This window comes from Herpailurus yagouaroundi, unplaced genomic scaffold (assembly GCF_014898765.1).
Source record: "Herpailurus yagouaroundi ecotype Mexico unplaced genomic scaffold, PumYag 205, whole genome shotgun sequence".
NCBI lineage: Eukaryota > Metazoa > Chordata > Mammalia > Carnivora > Felidae > Herpailurus > Herpailurus yagouaroundi.
Genome location: NW_024412436.1, coordinates 4,379,858 through 4,397,687, shown reverse-complemented (window position 1 = coordinate 4,397,687; position 17,830 = coordinate 4,379,858).

The window sequence follows — 17,830 nt, the reverse complement described above, 5'->3', positions numbered from 1 at the left end:
ATTTATTTTTGCTGGACCACTTTCTTACACCATACAAAAAAGCAAATTCAAAATGGATTAAAGATGTGAATGTGAGACAGGAAACCATCAAAATCCTAGAGGAGAAAAAAGACAGCAACCTCTTTGACCTTGGCCACAGCAACACCCAAAATACAAGTGATCCAGTGAAGAAATGGGCAGACACTTTTCCAAAGAGGACATCCAGATGGCTGACAGACACATGAAAAGATGGTCAACATCACTCATCATCAGGGAAATACAAATCCAAACCACAATGAGATACCACCTCACACCTGTCAGAATGGCTAACATCAACAACTCAGGCAACAACAGATGTTGGTGAAGATGCAGAGAGAGGGAATCCTTTTGCACTGCTGGTGGGAATGCAAACTGGTGCAGCCCTCTGGGAAACAGTATGGAGGCTCCTCAAAAAAGTTAAAAATGGAAATAGCCTACAACCTAGCAATTGCACTACTAGGTATTTATTCAAAGGATACAAAAATGCTGACCCAAAGGGGCACCCCAATGTTCATACAATTAACAGTGCTGTCAACAATAGGCAACTTGTGCAAAGAACCCAAATGTCCATCAACTGATGAATGGATAAAGGAGATGTGGATTATAAATATAATGGAATACTACTTGGTGATCAAAAAGAATGGACTCTTGTCATTTGCAACAGTGTGGGTGGAACTAGAGTGTATCACGCTAAACAAAACAACTCAGGCAGAGAAAGACAAATATCATATGATTTCACTCATGTGTGGAATTTAAGAAACACAACAGATGAACATAGAGGGAGGGAGGGAAACATAAGATAAAACCAGAGAGGGAGGCAACCCATAAAAGACTCTTAAATACAGAGAACAAACTGGAGGTTTCTAGAGGGGAAGTGTGTGTGTGTGTGGGGGGGGGTGGTGGGCACAATGGGTGATGGGCATGAAGGAGGGCACTTGTTGGGATGAGCACTGGGTGTTATATGTAAGTGATGCATCTGATGCATCGCCAAATTCTACTCCTGAAGCCAGTGCTACAATGTATATCAACAAACTTGGATTTAAATAATGCAAACACACACACACACACACACACACACACACATACATGCACTCAGAGTAATGCAACAGTGAAGAATCCATTACTGTGAACTATAAATAATGGTTGTCCACATCAGCCGTTGCTGTCGTCTGAATATTTGTGTCCGTCTTGAATTCATGTATTGAAACCTAACCCCCAAGGCAATGGAGTTAGGACGTGGTGCCATTCGGAGGTGATTGGGACGTGAGAGTGGCGCCCTCCTGAATGGGCTTTGTGCCTTTACAAAAGAGGCCAAGAGAGCTCCCTTGCCTCTGGTGCCACACGGGGACAGTGGAAAGATGCCCTCCGTGAACTGGGAGTGGGCTCTCACCAAACACAGATTCCGCCAATGCCTTGATTTTGGACTCCTGGCCGGAAGAGGGAGAAAGAACTTTCTGTTGTTTCTAAGCTATTCAGTCTGGGGTGTTCTGTTACAGCAGCCCAGACTAAAGGAGTCATGGGGGGAAAAAAAGCAGCAATAGCCACCCTAGAAGCTGGGTAATCTGCGTTACATGCATTTGGTACCAAAAACAGTGTTCTTTCGGCCCTGTTTTTTGGGCTGTACTTTCCCTGTGCTCTTCCATGTTGACGGCCATTGGGCTTTTATGCACCAGGTGGAGACAAGAGACTTTCAGTGCTAAAACACTTCCGGTGATAATCCTGGGCAAACTGGGATGGCTGGTCATCCTATGTTACAGAGGTCCCTATACTCCAAAAGGGTCGACGCTATTTAGCCAGTAGATAAATACAGGTTATGAGGCCCATCTTCTAAATTTGCCATAACTGTCTCTGCTCACCAAGATCCTGCAATGGCTTTCCCTGGGGCTACCTTTCTGTCTCCACTCTGTTCTTCCTTCTCAGCACCCTTTTGCCTGGCCACTTATCTGAGAGGCGAAAGTAAAGTGACAGGGAGCTTCACCATGGAAAAAAAGAATTGAGGTGGTCGTCTGCACAATTGAGACAAAGAGGTTTATTATTGTTGGTAATCTGAAACCAGGGAGACGTGGGCATGGGCGTGGGTAATCTGATCATTGCTCCCTTCTGTACATTTGGATACGTGCAAAGAAAGAGCCTGTGCATCTGAGCCAGATGCTTCAACTGAGGCCAATAAGGAAGACAGGAAGTTTCTGAAACTCCCTGAGAAGTGTCATTGAATGGAAGAACCACTGGCTGGATCTCTAGGATTCATCTTTGATCTTCCCTTCTCTGCATCTTTTATGGAATTCTTTATTTCTGAAGGGTCTGTCTTCAACAAATGGTCCTCACCACTAATCTCCAGAAATGAACTTCCCCTTACTTCATCACTGACCATTCCCCAATCCTCCCCCTCCACTCCGGGGCCAGAGTCAGAAAGGAGTGTGGCCTGTGACCACCTGGTGGGCTATTTGAATTTGAGGTGTGGTTGGCTTACTCTACTGTTGTATGCATTCACTGTCTCTTCTAATCTTTTTCCTCCTCTGTTTTTCATTTATTTTTACTTGTGGTGATTACTCATCCTCCTTCACCACTCAGCCCCCTCCCTTTCTGCAGGTGGACAATCTAAGGAGGTATTTGGAGCTCTAGAATCTTTTGATCCAGTTGAGAGAGGGGCTAAATTTTGCCTAAGAGGTCCATTTTCCTGAGAGGCTTACACTGCAGAAAACAAACAAACAAAAAACCTGAATGGGGGAACTCTGGGAATGATAGTTTTCTTTCAGGATTTAAGAAATTTAATATCTCTACTGATCTCGTCTTGGGAGGGGGGTAGACTTTGCCTTAATGGCCTGTTGTCTGAATTTCCCCATTTTTCAATGTTGTTCATTTAGAACGTGTTCCCTAGCGAGATCAACAAGTTTCTGCAACTCTTCACATGTCCACAAAAACAAAACGAAGCAATCAAAACAAGAAGAAAAAAGTACATCTATCTCCTGAGTAATATTTCAGCTGCACCGAATTGCACCATGACCTATGAGCACATTTCTGGAACACAGAAGTACCTCCAGGGAGGAGAAGCAGACTCTGGGTCAACTGGAAAGAGAAGATGTCTAGCAAGCCTCAGAGGTTGTGACCTCCCTCAGCCCCATTCTGTGAGCTGCTCAGATCCCTGCAGGCTGCACACACGTTTTAGGGAGAGGAAGAGCTGCCGTGGGAAGGTCCAATGGTTTACCTTCAATACTGGGAGATTTTCAGTTGGGTGGTGTAAACAGAGGCAGAAATATCCAGAGCCACCAGCTGGAACTCAGGGCACCGTTTGAAAAACCACTGGGTTGTCAAAACCATATTTTATCCAACTGTCTTTAATGGTAACTGAATCTCCCAAAGAGCCCAGCAGCTGTTTTCTTGGTGCCCCCTGGGATCCCAACCCCAAGCATTGCAAAATTGCTAGAGAAAGCCAATTAATTTGCTGCCAGAAGTGTTCTTGGTGCCAGACAAGGATCCTTGCTCTTGCATTTCTCCAAGTTTTTAACTTGCTCAGCGGTGGTTTTCAAACCAAGATCCTACAGCAGACACTCCACATTCCACGATTAAAATGTTTAGTGCTAACGTGTTCTGTCACTAAAATAGGACAATGGGGATGATGTCCCAATTCACAGAGAAAAACAAAATGACAGAATAGATAGCCACTTGTAGCCATTTCTGCCATAAAAGTTTTGCAGCCTGTCAGCCCTTGAGCAAATAAGTAGCTCATGAAAATAAAAAAGAAAACAATGATTGAATGCATGACTCTTGGAATCCTAACTCAGCCACTTACGTGGGCAAGTTAATCCACTGCTCTAATGCATTAATTTTATCATCTATAACATGGAGATTTAAAAACTTAGCTTATTTGGGGAGTTGTATGAAATTAGGGGAGATTTAGAAATCTTTATCTTGATAGTTATCTTTATAAGTATACTTATCTTGGACACGTTACAGACTCTAGTAAGATATTTTTCCTAGTTTGTGGGCTGGAATCACATGCATGAGTATCTCATTGTGTTTGGTTCCACTCCAAGGCCTCTTGATGGACCTTGTCAATCAAAACACTTAGAATTTTCTATTCTGCCTTGCAGCAAACTTCGCTGAACAGGTTTCCTTATACATTTGCCAACACTTCCACCTTTGTCTAGGCAGACAGGAATCAATGGGCTAAGACCTAAATTTTGGATTCCATCATTTGGTGTCCCTTCAATTACTTTGTCCTTCTTTTCTGGATAAACTCAAGATAACAGGCCCAAATGGAGTTGCATATGCTGAGCCCTGAGTCACCAAACTGAGGCTTAACTTGAGTACAGTTTCGGCTCTCCCAGAACTGGAATTTTAAACTGGGCGATGAAGAATCACCTGATCAGAGCGAGTGAAGTAATCTGCCTGATAGATCCCTCCCACACGCTACAGGAAAGTGACCTTTTCATACCAACTCACTTTTCGGCCTAGCATAACTTCCTTGTTCCCGCTTCTTTGTGGCTATGGAAGTCTTTCCTTTTGTACAGTTCCTTGGAGCTCCTTTCCATTTGCTAGAACAGATACTGGCCAATCCCATTTGATTTTTGCTCAAACTCTTAAAAATTTTAATATACCTCTGTTTCTTTTAGCATTGGTCTCAGTTCAAGTTGCTTCATTAAGGGATGAGCATTTCCTTAGTTTAACCTCTCTAGATGCCCAATCTTCACCTAGCTCGTGAATCTTTTCCCACAAAGCCTTGTCTACCCTTCACCCCTGTTATGTTTGAATCCATCCGTTAGGTCTCACTTAATTGGCCTTAAATCTACTTCATCTTGATTTTCTTCAGTATTTATTTCTTTTGCATCCATATCATCTGCACAATTAGATTACGAGGTCCTTAAAGTCGGGATTTGCACACTTTTCCTTTATTTATTGTTAACCCTTGTAACTCCTGATGGAGTATGGGACACACACTTGGTGCTCAATGAATGCTTGCTTTACCAACTCTTTAAGGACATTTAGGGCATCCTAAAAGGATTTACTCATGCCATCCCAAAGGGCAGGTAAGAATGTGGAACTACATAGGGAAGGAAAGGAAAAATAAGAGCAAAACAGAAAGGGGGCAAACCATAAGGGACTCTTAAATACAGAGAACAAAACTCAGGGTTGCTGGAGGGGAGGTGGAGGGATGGGCTAAATGGGTGATGGGCATTAAGGGGGCACTTGTTGGGATGAGCCGTGGATGTCATATGTAAGTGATGAATCACTAAATTCTACTCCTGAAACCAACACTACACTGTAGATTAAGTAACTTGAATTTAAGTAAATAATAATAATAAAAGAATGTGGAATTGATGCTCATAACGTATCAGCATATGGTTATGTATAGTATGTTTCACCATAACTAAATTGATCTTCACAACAGCTCAGTGAGGAAGGGAGGAATTTGGACAGCTATCTTTATTTTACAGAGAAAGACTCTGACTCATGAGAATTGACTTACTCGCCCAAAGTTGTGCAGACGGCACATTTTAGAGGCAGAATGAGGACCAGGAATCCTGACGGTATATTCCATACCCTCCCAATGGTGCCGCGCTGCTGCCTTCCCTGCTCAGTTGATGACATATTTCCCTACCAAACCTCCTCTGTATCTGTATGCATCTGATCCAAGGCAGGAAGTGCCATACTTTGCCCTGGAAGCAAGAACTCTCCCGATAGATAAAGAAATTCCTTTCCAGCTTTTCTCATTGGAACTAAATGTACATAAGACTTGTGGTCCCGGTTGGGGGCAGATTGCTTGCATTTTAAGGTACAATGTCGTCCTTCAAGGAGGATGTTTGTCCTGGAATTTAGCAATTACAGTAGGTGACCAGGCTTGGAAGTCAGCTGACTAATCCTACTAGTTGCTGAAGGCAGAGAGGCTAATGTCCCCGGGCTGTACTTAGGCTCTCTCCTTGTGATATTTTAGGACTATTCTCATTCATGGTGGCACTGGGAGGAAGCAAGCCACCATCCCTGGCTTCTCAGAGTTTACCCTGAGGGCAAAAATTTACCATATAGGAGTTGCCTGACAGCTGCAAATTTGCCTCAAACATTGGATGCTGTCTTCCAGTCAAGGGGCCGGCGGGGGGGGGGGGGTTGCAGAATTAGAAGCTCCAAAAGATTCTCTTGCTAGTGATTCAGAGTCGTAGTTTAAGGCATACCTTGAGTGTCCTAGAAGAGTGGAGAATTCTGTGAACATTTAGTAAGTACATAATGCCCAAGTCATAGCAATAACACATTTGTCAATTTAACAGAAATTGAAAAAATAAGCAAGGGGTATTGCGGAAGAGTATAGAGATCTGATGGAAGCCAGAAGAGACTAATTTGAGTACTTCTGGATGGCTAACGTGAATTTTAACAGACTCTCCAATACCCAAAATACAGTTTAATGAAGGTATAGTGCTGTTGACAAACAGGGATCCAGCATATTACATGTTACAATACTGAAGGAATGAGATAATATTAATCTTGGACATGACCATGGCTGTGTTTCACTCTTAAGTGGCTTAATCATGGTGCTTAAATCACTTGGCTAGATAAATCAGATACATTGTTTCTTCATTGCCCTGATCGGTTGCCTGATGGAACAATCCAACATATGTAATGGCTGAATCATGACAACATTGATGGTGTCTATAAATATAGTCCAGTGAGAATTATGTACTTTTCAGATTAGAAGACACATTATAGATTTCCTAGCCCAACACGTGTAAGCAAATCTGCCCTAACAGATCACATCCATAAAATCTCACGCTGGAAGGAATTTGGAAGGATGAATGATTCTGTTTGGCAATATTTGACATCTGTCCCTTGCACGATACTAGGAAGACATTGGGCTTCAGGGTCAGAAGATGTGAGTTCGAATTTTCGTCTGGTCCCCTATAGCTACGGAAACCCGGAAAAGTCCCAATTTCCGGGTGGCCACCTGCTCATTTGCAAAACAGGGGTAGTGAAACCCACCACACAGGTCTGTAGAAGAGCTATATGGTTATTTGTTACGTTTGTGTTGTCGACTGAAAAAGAAGTCCCTGAAAATTCAAGCTAATGGGCATTTATTTGGGCCATGAGAATTCCAATTTCAGGAGACACAGAATCAGGTAGAAACCTGACCGGTGTCCCGAGGAAGGCAAAGAGGGCGGAGTTCTTCTCATGTAGTTCCTCTACGTAAAACAGGTCCTCTATGAAACTGGGTTAACCGGGATTGGCTGGGTTAATACACAAATGAGGATTGAAACTTGTCAAATCCCATCGGCTCCTTTCTAAGTGAAGAATGCAAATGATTCCCATGTCGGGGTGAGGAGGGAGGTAAGGCCAGGCCGACGGCCTGCAGCTGGCAAAAAGTTTCATAGTTCCTCTGATGAAAACCTGCGTGGTTTCTCCTCCCTTATGGCCTCACGACGCTACTTCCAAAGAGACTTTCCTAGCTAAGCTTGCTGGCTTTGTTGTGCAATCTCCTACAGTGCTCGTGGTAATAATCATGAATCGAACATGTATGACGGTGACCAAAGCTGTTCTCCGAGATGGGGATCAATTGGTTCGGCATCTTCAATTTTAATGCGTGTCTGGTAAATGAATGAAGAGACAGACAAAGGTAGTGGGCGTGTCCCCTCACAGCTTGTAAGAACCTTCTTCTTTTTTTTTTTTTTAACGTTTATTTATTTTTGAGACAGAGAGAGACAGAGCATGAACGGGGGAGGGGAAGAGAGAGAGGGAGACACAGAATCCGAAACAGGCTCTGAGCTGTCAGCACAGAGCTCGACGCGGGGCTCGAACCCACGGGCCGCGAGTTCATGACCTGAGCTGAAGTCAGATGCTTAACCGACTGAGCCACCCAGGTGCCCCCTCGCAAGAAGTTTTTGACAAATACTTGTTGGCCAGTTGACTGAAACCTTGCCTGTTGATGGGGATTATCACGCATTGGCAAACAGTGAGACGGAACATATAACAGAATGCAATCAGCCATGTATATACTACGAATAAATGCAATGATGTTAATGTTATGTATCATTAGTTATGACAATGCATGTTAAAAACTCGCTTTATGCAATTCACTGCATTTTATGAAGATTATCTGTGATTTTGTTTTCTACTTATTTTTATGATCTAATCAGATTTCGATTTGTACCAAAGGGTATTTACGAAATACCGTCCTCAGTTGAAGACGTTTGATGAAAAATGTAAGTCCCCTAGCCCTTCTGGGATACATGAAGTTTCAAGTCTGTTAAGAGGCCTGTTCTTTGTCCAAAAGATGCTTCTCTTTGCAACACTTCTCTCGCCAACCCAGATACGATTAATTCAGTACCCATGATTGAGCACCAGCTATAGGTCAATAACCGTGCTAGCTACTAGGGACCCAGCGATGAATATGACACAGCCCCTGTCCTCGAGGAATTTACTGTCTGGCGATAGGAACATCATTTAAATAGTTGCCATAAAGCATTGTGGCAGAGGTGATGGTGTTCTGCACACAGTATTGTGGGACTCTCCACGAAAGCTTTCTAACCCAGCCCGCGAGGGATGAAGGCAGGCAGGGAATGGGGCAGGGAGAGTGTCGATGCTCTATGAGGAAGTAGGACTTAAACCCAGGCCCTGTGGGGCGCATGGAAAGTGTAAGATTAGAGGGAGAGATCACTGCCTGCTCACTCTGGCAGCCAAGGGTGCGTGGGATTTGAAGGTGATGAGGAAGGATGGACCCAAAAAGCCTGGGTAAAAAGCTATTGCTTTTTGGGAAAGATGATGGGCTTTGTGTGTATTTTTCTTTTCTTTAAAAAAAAATTTTTTTTTAACGTTTATTTGTTTTTGAGAGAGGCAGAGACAGAAGGCGAGTGGGTTAGGGGCCGAGACAGAGGGAGACACAGAATCTGAAGTAGGCTTCAGGCTCCGAGCGGTCAGCACAGAGCCCCACGCGGGGCTCGAACCCACGAACCGTGAGATCATGACCTGAGCCGAAGTCGGACGCTCAACCGGCCGAGCCACCCAGGCGCCCTATGTGTGTTTTTCATGGAACCGTAGACTCTCAGGTGTTACAAGGCACTTCTCTCACCGTTTGAATACTTATATAGTTAATAGGTAATAAATACGCACTGATGCTGGGTGCAAAAAGAAAAAAAAAAAACCATTTAGTCTCTGTCAAAACAGGCCGAGGCGCAAGTATGACACGGGCTATGAGGTACGTGTATGATTAGGTGTTACGGCAGCACCGGCCAGGGACCTCTAACTCGCCCTGGGAACCAGGAAACACAGCACTTCAAGTCAGCCTGGGAAAGAAGGTTCAGGTACAGAGCCCTCTGGGTATGGGAAATAATACAAGACAGACATGATCGCTGCAGGGAAATGGGAAAATTCTGCATGGCCGGAGCACAGGCACTTGGGGGCCAGTGTGTAACGGATATCATGTCATTGAAAGGCATGTATGTACTGCTCGGAACGCGTTTAGGAATCACAAAAGGATTTTTTTTTCCAGCTTTTATTTAAATTCCAGTTTGTTAACGGACGGTGTAAGATTAGTTTCAGGGGCACGCTTTCTATACACTACCTGGGGCTCATCACAAGCGACCTCCTTAATCCCCATCACCCACTCCACCCATCTCTACCCCTCCTCCCCTCTGGGAACCCTCGATTTGTTCTCTATAATTAGGAGTCTGTTTCTTGGTTTGCCTCTCTCTCTTTTCTTCCCCTGTGGTTATTTGCTTTGTTTCTTAAATTCTACCTGAGTGAACTCATATGGTATTTGTCTTTTTCTGACTGGCTTGTTTTACTTAGCGTTATACCCTCTATCTAGTTCCATCCATGTCCTTGCAACTGGTAACATTTCATTCCTTTTTTTTTTTTTTTAAAATTTTTTTTTTAAACATTTATTTATTTTTGAGACAGAGAGAGACAGAGCATGAACGGGGGAGGGTCAGAGAGAGGGAGACACAGAATCCGAAACAGGCTCCAGGCTCTGAGCTGTCAGCACAGAGCCCGACGCGGGGCTCGAACTCACGGACTGCGAGATCATGACCTGAGCCGAAGTCGGCCGCTTAACCGACTGAGCCACCCAGGCGCCCCTCATTCCTTTTTATTCCATATATATATACATATATGTCGATGGACACTTGGGCTGTTTCCGTAATTTGGCTATTGTAGATAGTGACGCTCTATACGTTGGATGCATACCTCCCTTTGAAATAGGATGTTTGTATTCTTTGGGTGAATGCCTAGAATTGCAACTGTTGCATCATAGGGTGGTTCTACTTTTAACGTTTTGAGGAACTTCCGTCATATTTTCCACAGTGGCTGCTCCCCTCTGCATTCCCGCCAACAGAGCAAGAGGGTTGCCTGCCCCCACAGCCTTGCCAACACGCGTTGTTTCTTAATGTTGTTGTTGTCAGCCATTCTGACAACTGTGAGGTGACATCTCCTTGTAGCTTTGATTTGTATTGCCCTGATGATCAATGACATCGGGCATCTTTTCACGTGTCTCTTGGCTGTCTTCTTTGGGGAAATGTCTACTCGTGTCTCCTGCTCTTTTTTAAGTTGGATTATTTGGGGTTTGGGTGTGGAGTTTTGTAAGTGCCTTATATTTTTTGGGTGCTAACCCTTTATCCGATCTGTCATTTGCAAGTATCTTCTTCCATTCTGTAGGTTGACTTTTAGTTTTGTGGATTGTTTCCTTTGCCGTGCAGAAGCCTTTTTTTTCCTTTTAAGCTTATTTATTTATTTATTTTGAGAGAGACAGATCTCTCGTGAGTGCAAGTCAGGGCAGGGCAGAGAGGGAGAGAATCCTAAGCAGACCCTGTGCTGTCAGCGCAGAGCCCTATGTGGGGCTTGATCCCGTGACCTGTGAGATTACAACCTGAGCTGAAATCAAGAGTTGGACCCTTAACTGACAGAGCCATCCCGGTGCCCCAAAGGTTTTTTATTTTTGCTTTTGTTTCCCTTGCCTCAGGCGACATATCTAAAAGGAAGTTGTTATGGCCAATGTCAAAGAAGTTACTGCCTGTATTCCCTTCTAGGATTTTTATGGTTTCAGGTCTTTAATCCATTTTGAGTTTATTTTTGTGTATGGCAAAAGAAAGTGGTCCAGTTTCCTTCTTTTGCATGTCGCTGTCCAGCTTTCCCAACACCACTTGTTGAAGAGACTGTCTTTTTTCCATTGGATATTCTTTCCTGCTTTGTTGAAGGTTAATTGACCATATTAGTTGTGGGTTATGAAAAGATTTTAAGTAGGGCTGCAGCTTCTTGCATTTATGTTCAGAAAGATCGTCTCCTAAGATGGCTGCATTTCCTGAAGAAAAGACTTCTTTTCTTCTTCTTCTTCTTTTTAGAAGACTTCTTTTTAGAAGACTTCTTCTTTTCCCAGGCTAAGGAGGTGGGGAAGCAGTGATAAGGGTCTGGAAAAAGGTGGTAGTGGGGGAATAAATAAAACAGGTGAAGATCAAGAATTGCTTACAGGGCAAAAATTATGACCGATGAGTCCATAGTACTCAGAGCATATGTGAACACATGGCCAAGAAGGCTGTGGGGGATGGGGGGGGGGACAAGATTCATGTAAAACCAGAAGGTGAGGCATGAGTCTGTGAAAAGAAGGAAGCTGGATGATTAGGATTAGGATTATTTTGAGCTGTGTGATAGAGGTTCCCGGAGCTTAGATGAGGTGAATGTTTGGGGATGTGAGGATGAGAACAGGGGATATAATCAAAAGAATATGAATTAATAGTGTGGGAGAGAAGGTGGATAAAGTGGCTGCCACTTAGAGCATTAGCCAAGAATGATCAACCAAGTAAGTCATTCATTCACTCCACAAATACGTATTAATCTCCAATGATGTACAAGGTATTCCTCTAGGTGAAGGGAATACAATCATTCCCTTCTGCTCCATGGGTCCCAGGGAGGAATTGACTGGCCCTGCGATTTCAGATAAGCTTGACTTTAAGTCGATCTGGTGCCCGTGCTGGCCCCAGATAGTGAAGGAAAGGATGCCATTGGCATCCACGGCATTGACCATGGAAGGCAGCATAGCAACGTCTATATTGGAATATCGATGTTCTGGACTCGGCCAAGCCGGAGTCTGCTCTGATGTGTAGGATGTGTGCCTTGAGAAAACAATCCAACTGATGAGTCTCAATTTTTTCATTGTAATATGAAGATAATGACAGCCACCTTGTACATCTGTTATGAGTATTCAAATGGGGCGCTTTAAGGACCGAGTAAGGTACCTTGCTCTGAGTACGCACAAAAATAATTTTCGTCATCATCAGTATCTGGTGCATATATCTATAGCCACAGGTAAATAAAAAACCCGGCTACCTCAGGAAATGGAGACCTCCTCTGAATTCACTGAGGCCAGTGTGGGTCAAAGCTGCACCTAATGTCAGAAGCAGCGTCCTTAATGGCCATAGAGATTGGTTTCATGTGGAAGGACCTCAACGTGGCCACTACCGTAAACTTGCTTACTTCTCTGCTTTCAGCAGGTGAAATCTCTACAATGTCTCCCAAAACGGCAACACAATAGTCTCTTGTTTTGGATTAGGCGTCCAAATTTACAGCTAACGAAACATCATGTATGTATCTAACGAATTGGTTGTAACTACCAGATGCCAGTGACTGGTTTGGTTTACGATGCAGGTCACTGCATGCTCCAAAACTACCCTGGGGGAAAGCCTCATGCAATGAGACGGGTTAGAGTTTTGAAGTCAGCCCAACACATTTCTGCTAACAGACAGGGAGTCCTGGGGCTTAATCCACTGGGGAGAATGTGGTGCTTGTCGAGCTAGCTGATTCTCCAGGCTGAAAGCTTCTCGGACCCCACGTGGGAGGAGGAACAAGGCCGTGACCCTGCGTGGACAGCCAAAACCGTCGTGGAGGCTGGAAGACTGAGCAAAGACATTAATGTCTCAAGTCTTCCTTGGGTTAGACTGAGTTTGTGGAATTGAGGGTTTGTGGTGTATGAGTCATTTTCTTCAAGGGTAGACAAGAGACGTTACTCTAATTGCAGGAGATGTTGAGTCTGCTCCAGATTTTACCATGATGGGTGAAGCCTGCCATACTATGAAAAAGTAGAGTAGCAGCACTCTACTCTAGTAGAGTAGATCCGACTCTGCCACTAACACGTGAGGTGTCCTTGGGTAAGTCATTGACCTCAGTGGGCTCCAGCCTCCTATGGGTAAGATGTAAGAAGGGGACTCCTAATCCCCAAGGTTCCCCTGGGTTCCTGGAGGAACAACCTCTCTGGCTCACGTTTGCTCAGACGTTTCCACCACTGGCATGAACCTTAGTGTTCTTGTACCTGTGCTACGGGCTTCGGTCTCATCAAGCCCATGGCGATCCTCCTATGTCTGCAGTAGCATTAGATTTCCTGCGTCACTCATCATGACTTGATTGTGAACAGCCTTATTTTCTGTATTAACCTCTCCAGATTTTAGCTCTTGTCTCCCTATCTCGAGCGAACGTCTCCCTGGGTAAAGGAGTGTGTTTTATACGCTTGGCCTCGGTCGGTATGTGCCAGGAGCAAAGCAGGTGGTTAATGGCACCTTGTTGAAGTGACAGTCAACCCGATGTGGAGAAAAGCACAGATGTGCGAGGTTTTGGATTTGAGAACCAGAAATGGTGTCATTCTGAGAAGAGCCAAGCCTGGTCCCTCTGCTCCAAACAATCCACTTGTGCAGCTCTTCTCGTTTTTGTTTTTTTTAACCCCTTGGCAGAAACTTGCTAATTTTATCAAGGCTTACCTACGCATGCAGTGAACTAAAAGCCTGCCTTCGCTTCGGATCTCCAACTGGGGCTGCGCTGTTTTGTGCTGTGAGAGGTTTGCCATTCCTGTCTCCTGGAAGCCTGTGGGCAGAGCCAATCTGCATGACATTGCACCATCTCGGTAGGGGACAGGCAGATGTGACTCAGAGCGAGTTTGATTTCCAGGAACATCTTTCCTGGGGGGGATGGCGAATGAACTCACCTTTGAGTCCGCCAACAAATGAGACCCATGGAAACACTCAGATCAGTGGAAATCCAGCCGTGGAGGGGGAAAACGCGGGACACCAGAGTGGTCTCTGAATGCCTGCCAGGCAAGCCTATAAACAGGAAACCACCTAACTCTGAGAAACCAGTTTTACTGCTTGGGTCCAGCTAACCAGCAGCTAGTTCCACAAGTGAACCCTCAGTGGGAGTAAGAACAAAGAGAAAGGGTCAGGCATGAAGCAAATCTCCATTCACGAAGTCATAATCCAGGTTAGGATTTGTCTTCGGGCTCTACTTTTATTTATTCATTAAATATTTGCTGTGCAGGGGGTACAATCAAACAAAACTCACGGCTCTACCTCCCCTGGACTCAGATGCATCTCGATTCATACAGGATTGCCCCTAAAATCCCAGCCTGAACCCCTTTGTTCCTTAGTCCCCCAGTCTCTGCCCCAGGGCTCGTTAGCAAAGCGCTAGGGTCACACTCAGCACGTGCAGAGTCCTGTGCTGGCTGCTCAGATGTTGATTTCACTACAGTTCAGAGGTCACCACCACAACAAAATTGGCATTCGGGTACCTAGTGTGGTGACATACGCTTTCTGAACGTGTAAGTGACAATTGTGACTGATTGGTGTGTTTTTCCAACACACCCGACGTTAGTGAGTAAGTAGCTCTTTAAAGGCTAAAATTAAGGGTCACCCAATGATGCTGGAGGGCATTAACCCTCACGGAGGACTTCGGGGAGTGAAGGAGTTTGAAGTGTCAGTTTCCCATTGGCCACCTGACAGAGTGAACACCTGTTCCACTGTCTCTGGGAATGGTGAACAGCACGGGAAGGAGCAGGAATTTCTGCATATGAGATCATGAGCCACCAGTCAAATGGTTGGATGAAAGGGTTTGGTTTTATAATCTCCTTCCATGAAGCCGCCATATGCTTTTACCTTTAGACTGGGACGCGGTTCTAGGGCCGAACTGCTTGGCAGCTGGTGACTATTTTTGTTCCAGAAGATTAGAATTACTTTTCTTCTTCTTCTTTTTTTTTTTTTTATTATCAACAGTCAATGATAATCATTTTTTAAAGCCGAGGAAGATAGAAAAGGAAAGAAGAACAAAGAAATAAAGAGTGATGTCACGGCACAAATGATATAATGTGGGGGCTAAGATTAGGAATCCCTTGGGCCTGCACCAATGGGTTAACAAGGCGTAAAGAAACACAAAGTCATAAAATGCTTACACCCGAGTTCGGGAAAAACAGATTGGCATGCCAAGCAGAGGGAGGCACAAAGTTGCCAAGAATAGGGGGGTGCAAAGGCACCCCAAAATAGGGAGGGGTTACTATACCGCCCAAGATAGAGAGGGAAAGGCAAAGGCCCGAAATTGAACCAACGCAAAGGTGCCCAATACATGGGAATAACAAGATTAGATATTCAGGGTGAAAGCACCCCAAGTTTAGTACCACAGCAGAAAGCTGCTTTCATAGGAGAATAGGGCCAGGGCAGGTAAATTGGTGTATTGGACTTTGGACCACTGCCCTGCAGGCAAAACAGCCCGGAGCAGAGATGGTTAACGAAAGAAAAGGTGTCTTGTTAACCCTGAGGTTACTCCTCCTATCTGTCTCATCCCCTAGGCTGGCAAAGATAAACAGGCAAGGAGCCTCCTCTCTGCTGTTAACAACCATCTACCCATCTGCCCGGCACCTGGATTTTGTTTTATATTGACCCAAACCCCAAACACTGTATATCTTCAAGACCCCCCTTTTCCCCCTCACGTCCTCAAGTTAATGTTCACGGTTTCTTTGTCTCTTTGTACATGCCCATCACGTTTGTAAGCCTTCTGATCTGAATAAATACGAGGCAAGGGCCCTTATTCGGGGCTCTTGTCTTTTTCCCTGGACATTAGCCATCTCTCATTTTAATCCTCCATCCGCTTTTTTGCTAAGAAGAAAAAGAACTTTAGACTTAGAGTCTACGACAATATAATAATTTGCATTTTCCAAAATTTCCAATTTCAAACATTTCCTAATAAATAGGTTTACAGAACGTGAGGGGTTGTGGTTGTTTTTTAGTTTTTAGGAGACAATGGACATTCCATTCTGTTGAGAAGTTGTAAGCTCCATGAAAATCTGAGTTGTGTGTGAATGTACTATTATTAATCATTAAAATGACGTTTGAAGGAGTTGTGTTTCTTCTCCTGGCTTTACAAAAGAATGAACTGATAAAAGAAACTCAGCAGTTCGATACCTAGAGGGTAACACAGCCACGTAGGCTTACGCGCCATTTTGCAAAGGGTTTCCCTTACCTCACTGACTCCGGAACCCAGAACGTTAACCAGGTTCCGCTATCGCTCCTTAGCAGCGCATTTTGATTTAACAGAACTAAACAGAAGTGGTTTAATTGAAATCGATTGAGGTTTTTTTGAGAGTGGATGCTATCGACTATACGGCCTTGGTTGTGTTGGTGTACCTGTTTGGGCGTGGGCTGGGTGAAGCAACATTCTCCCTTGTTAATAGGGGGAGAACGATTGGGAGGGCAAGGAGAGAGCCTAGCAGGCTGGGGGTTAGATGGAGGACCGGGTACAGAGAGGTCATGAAGTTGGTAAGTGACAGAGCCAAGATCTGTGCCTGGATAGTCTGAACAAGGTCTCCCATGTTTTTCCACTCACCTCAGGGGTTCTCGTTGTCCCTCGGGGCCGGGCAGAGACTTGGCTTCCTCAGGAATCTTTCCTCCACTTGTGTCTTCATTGTCCATGTTCTCGTCCCTCCCCGTTAGGACTATAGGCCCTGGGAGGCATGAATACTCTCCCTTTTTCCCATTTTGTGTGCCCACCATCTTGTGAGGTTGTCAGGAGAGCGGTTTCTGTCCCTACCAGGCGGCTGAGGAAAATGGCGGCCTGGGGATTTGCGGAATACAACAAGGCCACCCTCTGTCAGAGCCAGGGGCCGTGCTTGGCTTTTCAGCTCTCGTGCTGGGCTTCTAATCTGGAAGAAAATGCCTTAGCAAGGCTCCTTACAAGCAATTGGGGGCCGGTGATGGAGTTCACAGAATTCTAGAATTGCAAGAACCCGCAATGGTTATCTGAAATAAATGTCGTCATAGAATGGGGAGGTGGCATAGCCAAGGCTGTGATGCATGTTAGCAGAAAGATTGGAGTAGTGAGAACACGGAATTAGCCTGTGTTCTTACTGACTGACATACGTTATCGAGTATAAATTATTCAGATTTGAACCAAGTGGGTAATGCCTTTACTATCGTTGTCCTTGGCCCGCATGCAAAGACTAGTTTTATTCTTAGTGAAACCTATTTATTCTGCTTGGTGCGGGCCCTTATGGGATTGCTTTATCAGGTTTTGTTGTTGTTGTTTTTTTTTAAATCAACTTTGCTCCCTTGCAGTCCCCTGGACCTCCCCTCCCCGCCACAGTCGTCCCTCCAGCCCCCCAGCCCCTGTACCCCCCACGCTCTCACCAGCCCTTTGTTTTCCTCATGGCTGCCTTCCAGCTGGGCTCCGCACACCCCTCTAAGGCCATTTCCTGGCTGCATCCTGAACCAGTGCAGCAGTTGCTAAAATAGTAATGGCTCCCTGTGTGAAAAATAACACAGTGAAGCCTGCTGTAAATTAAAATTGCCAGGGAGGTGGAAACGAAGCAATGGAAGACGTTAAGCAAAGTCAGAACACGAAAAACGGCCTTATAGGGCAACGGAGGCAAAGGAGGGTATCTTAGCTCTGCTTCCCTTTCACGGCACCAGGCGTCGCCACGGGAAATGGCAGGTGCGTTGGCTGGGATTCACCATCTTGGCCACCTTTGGTTTTGCCCGGCTGCCTGCTCTCCTGGGTCCACGGGGGAGAGGAGGAGGGAAAGGCGGCACACATT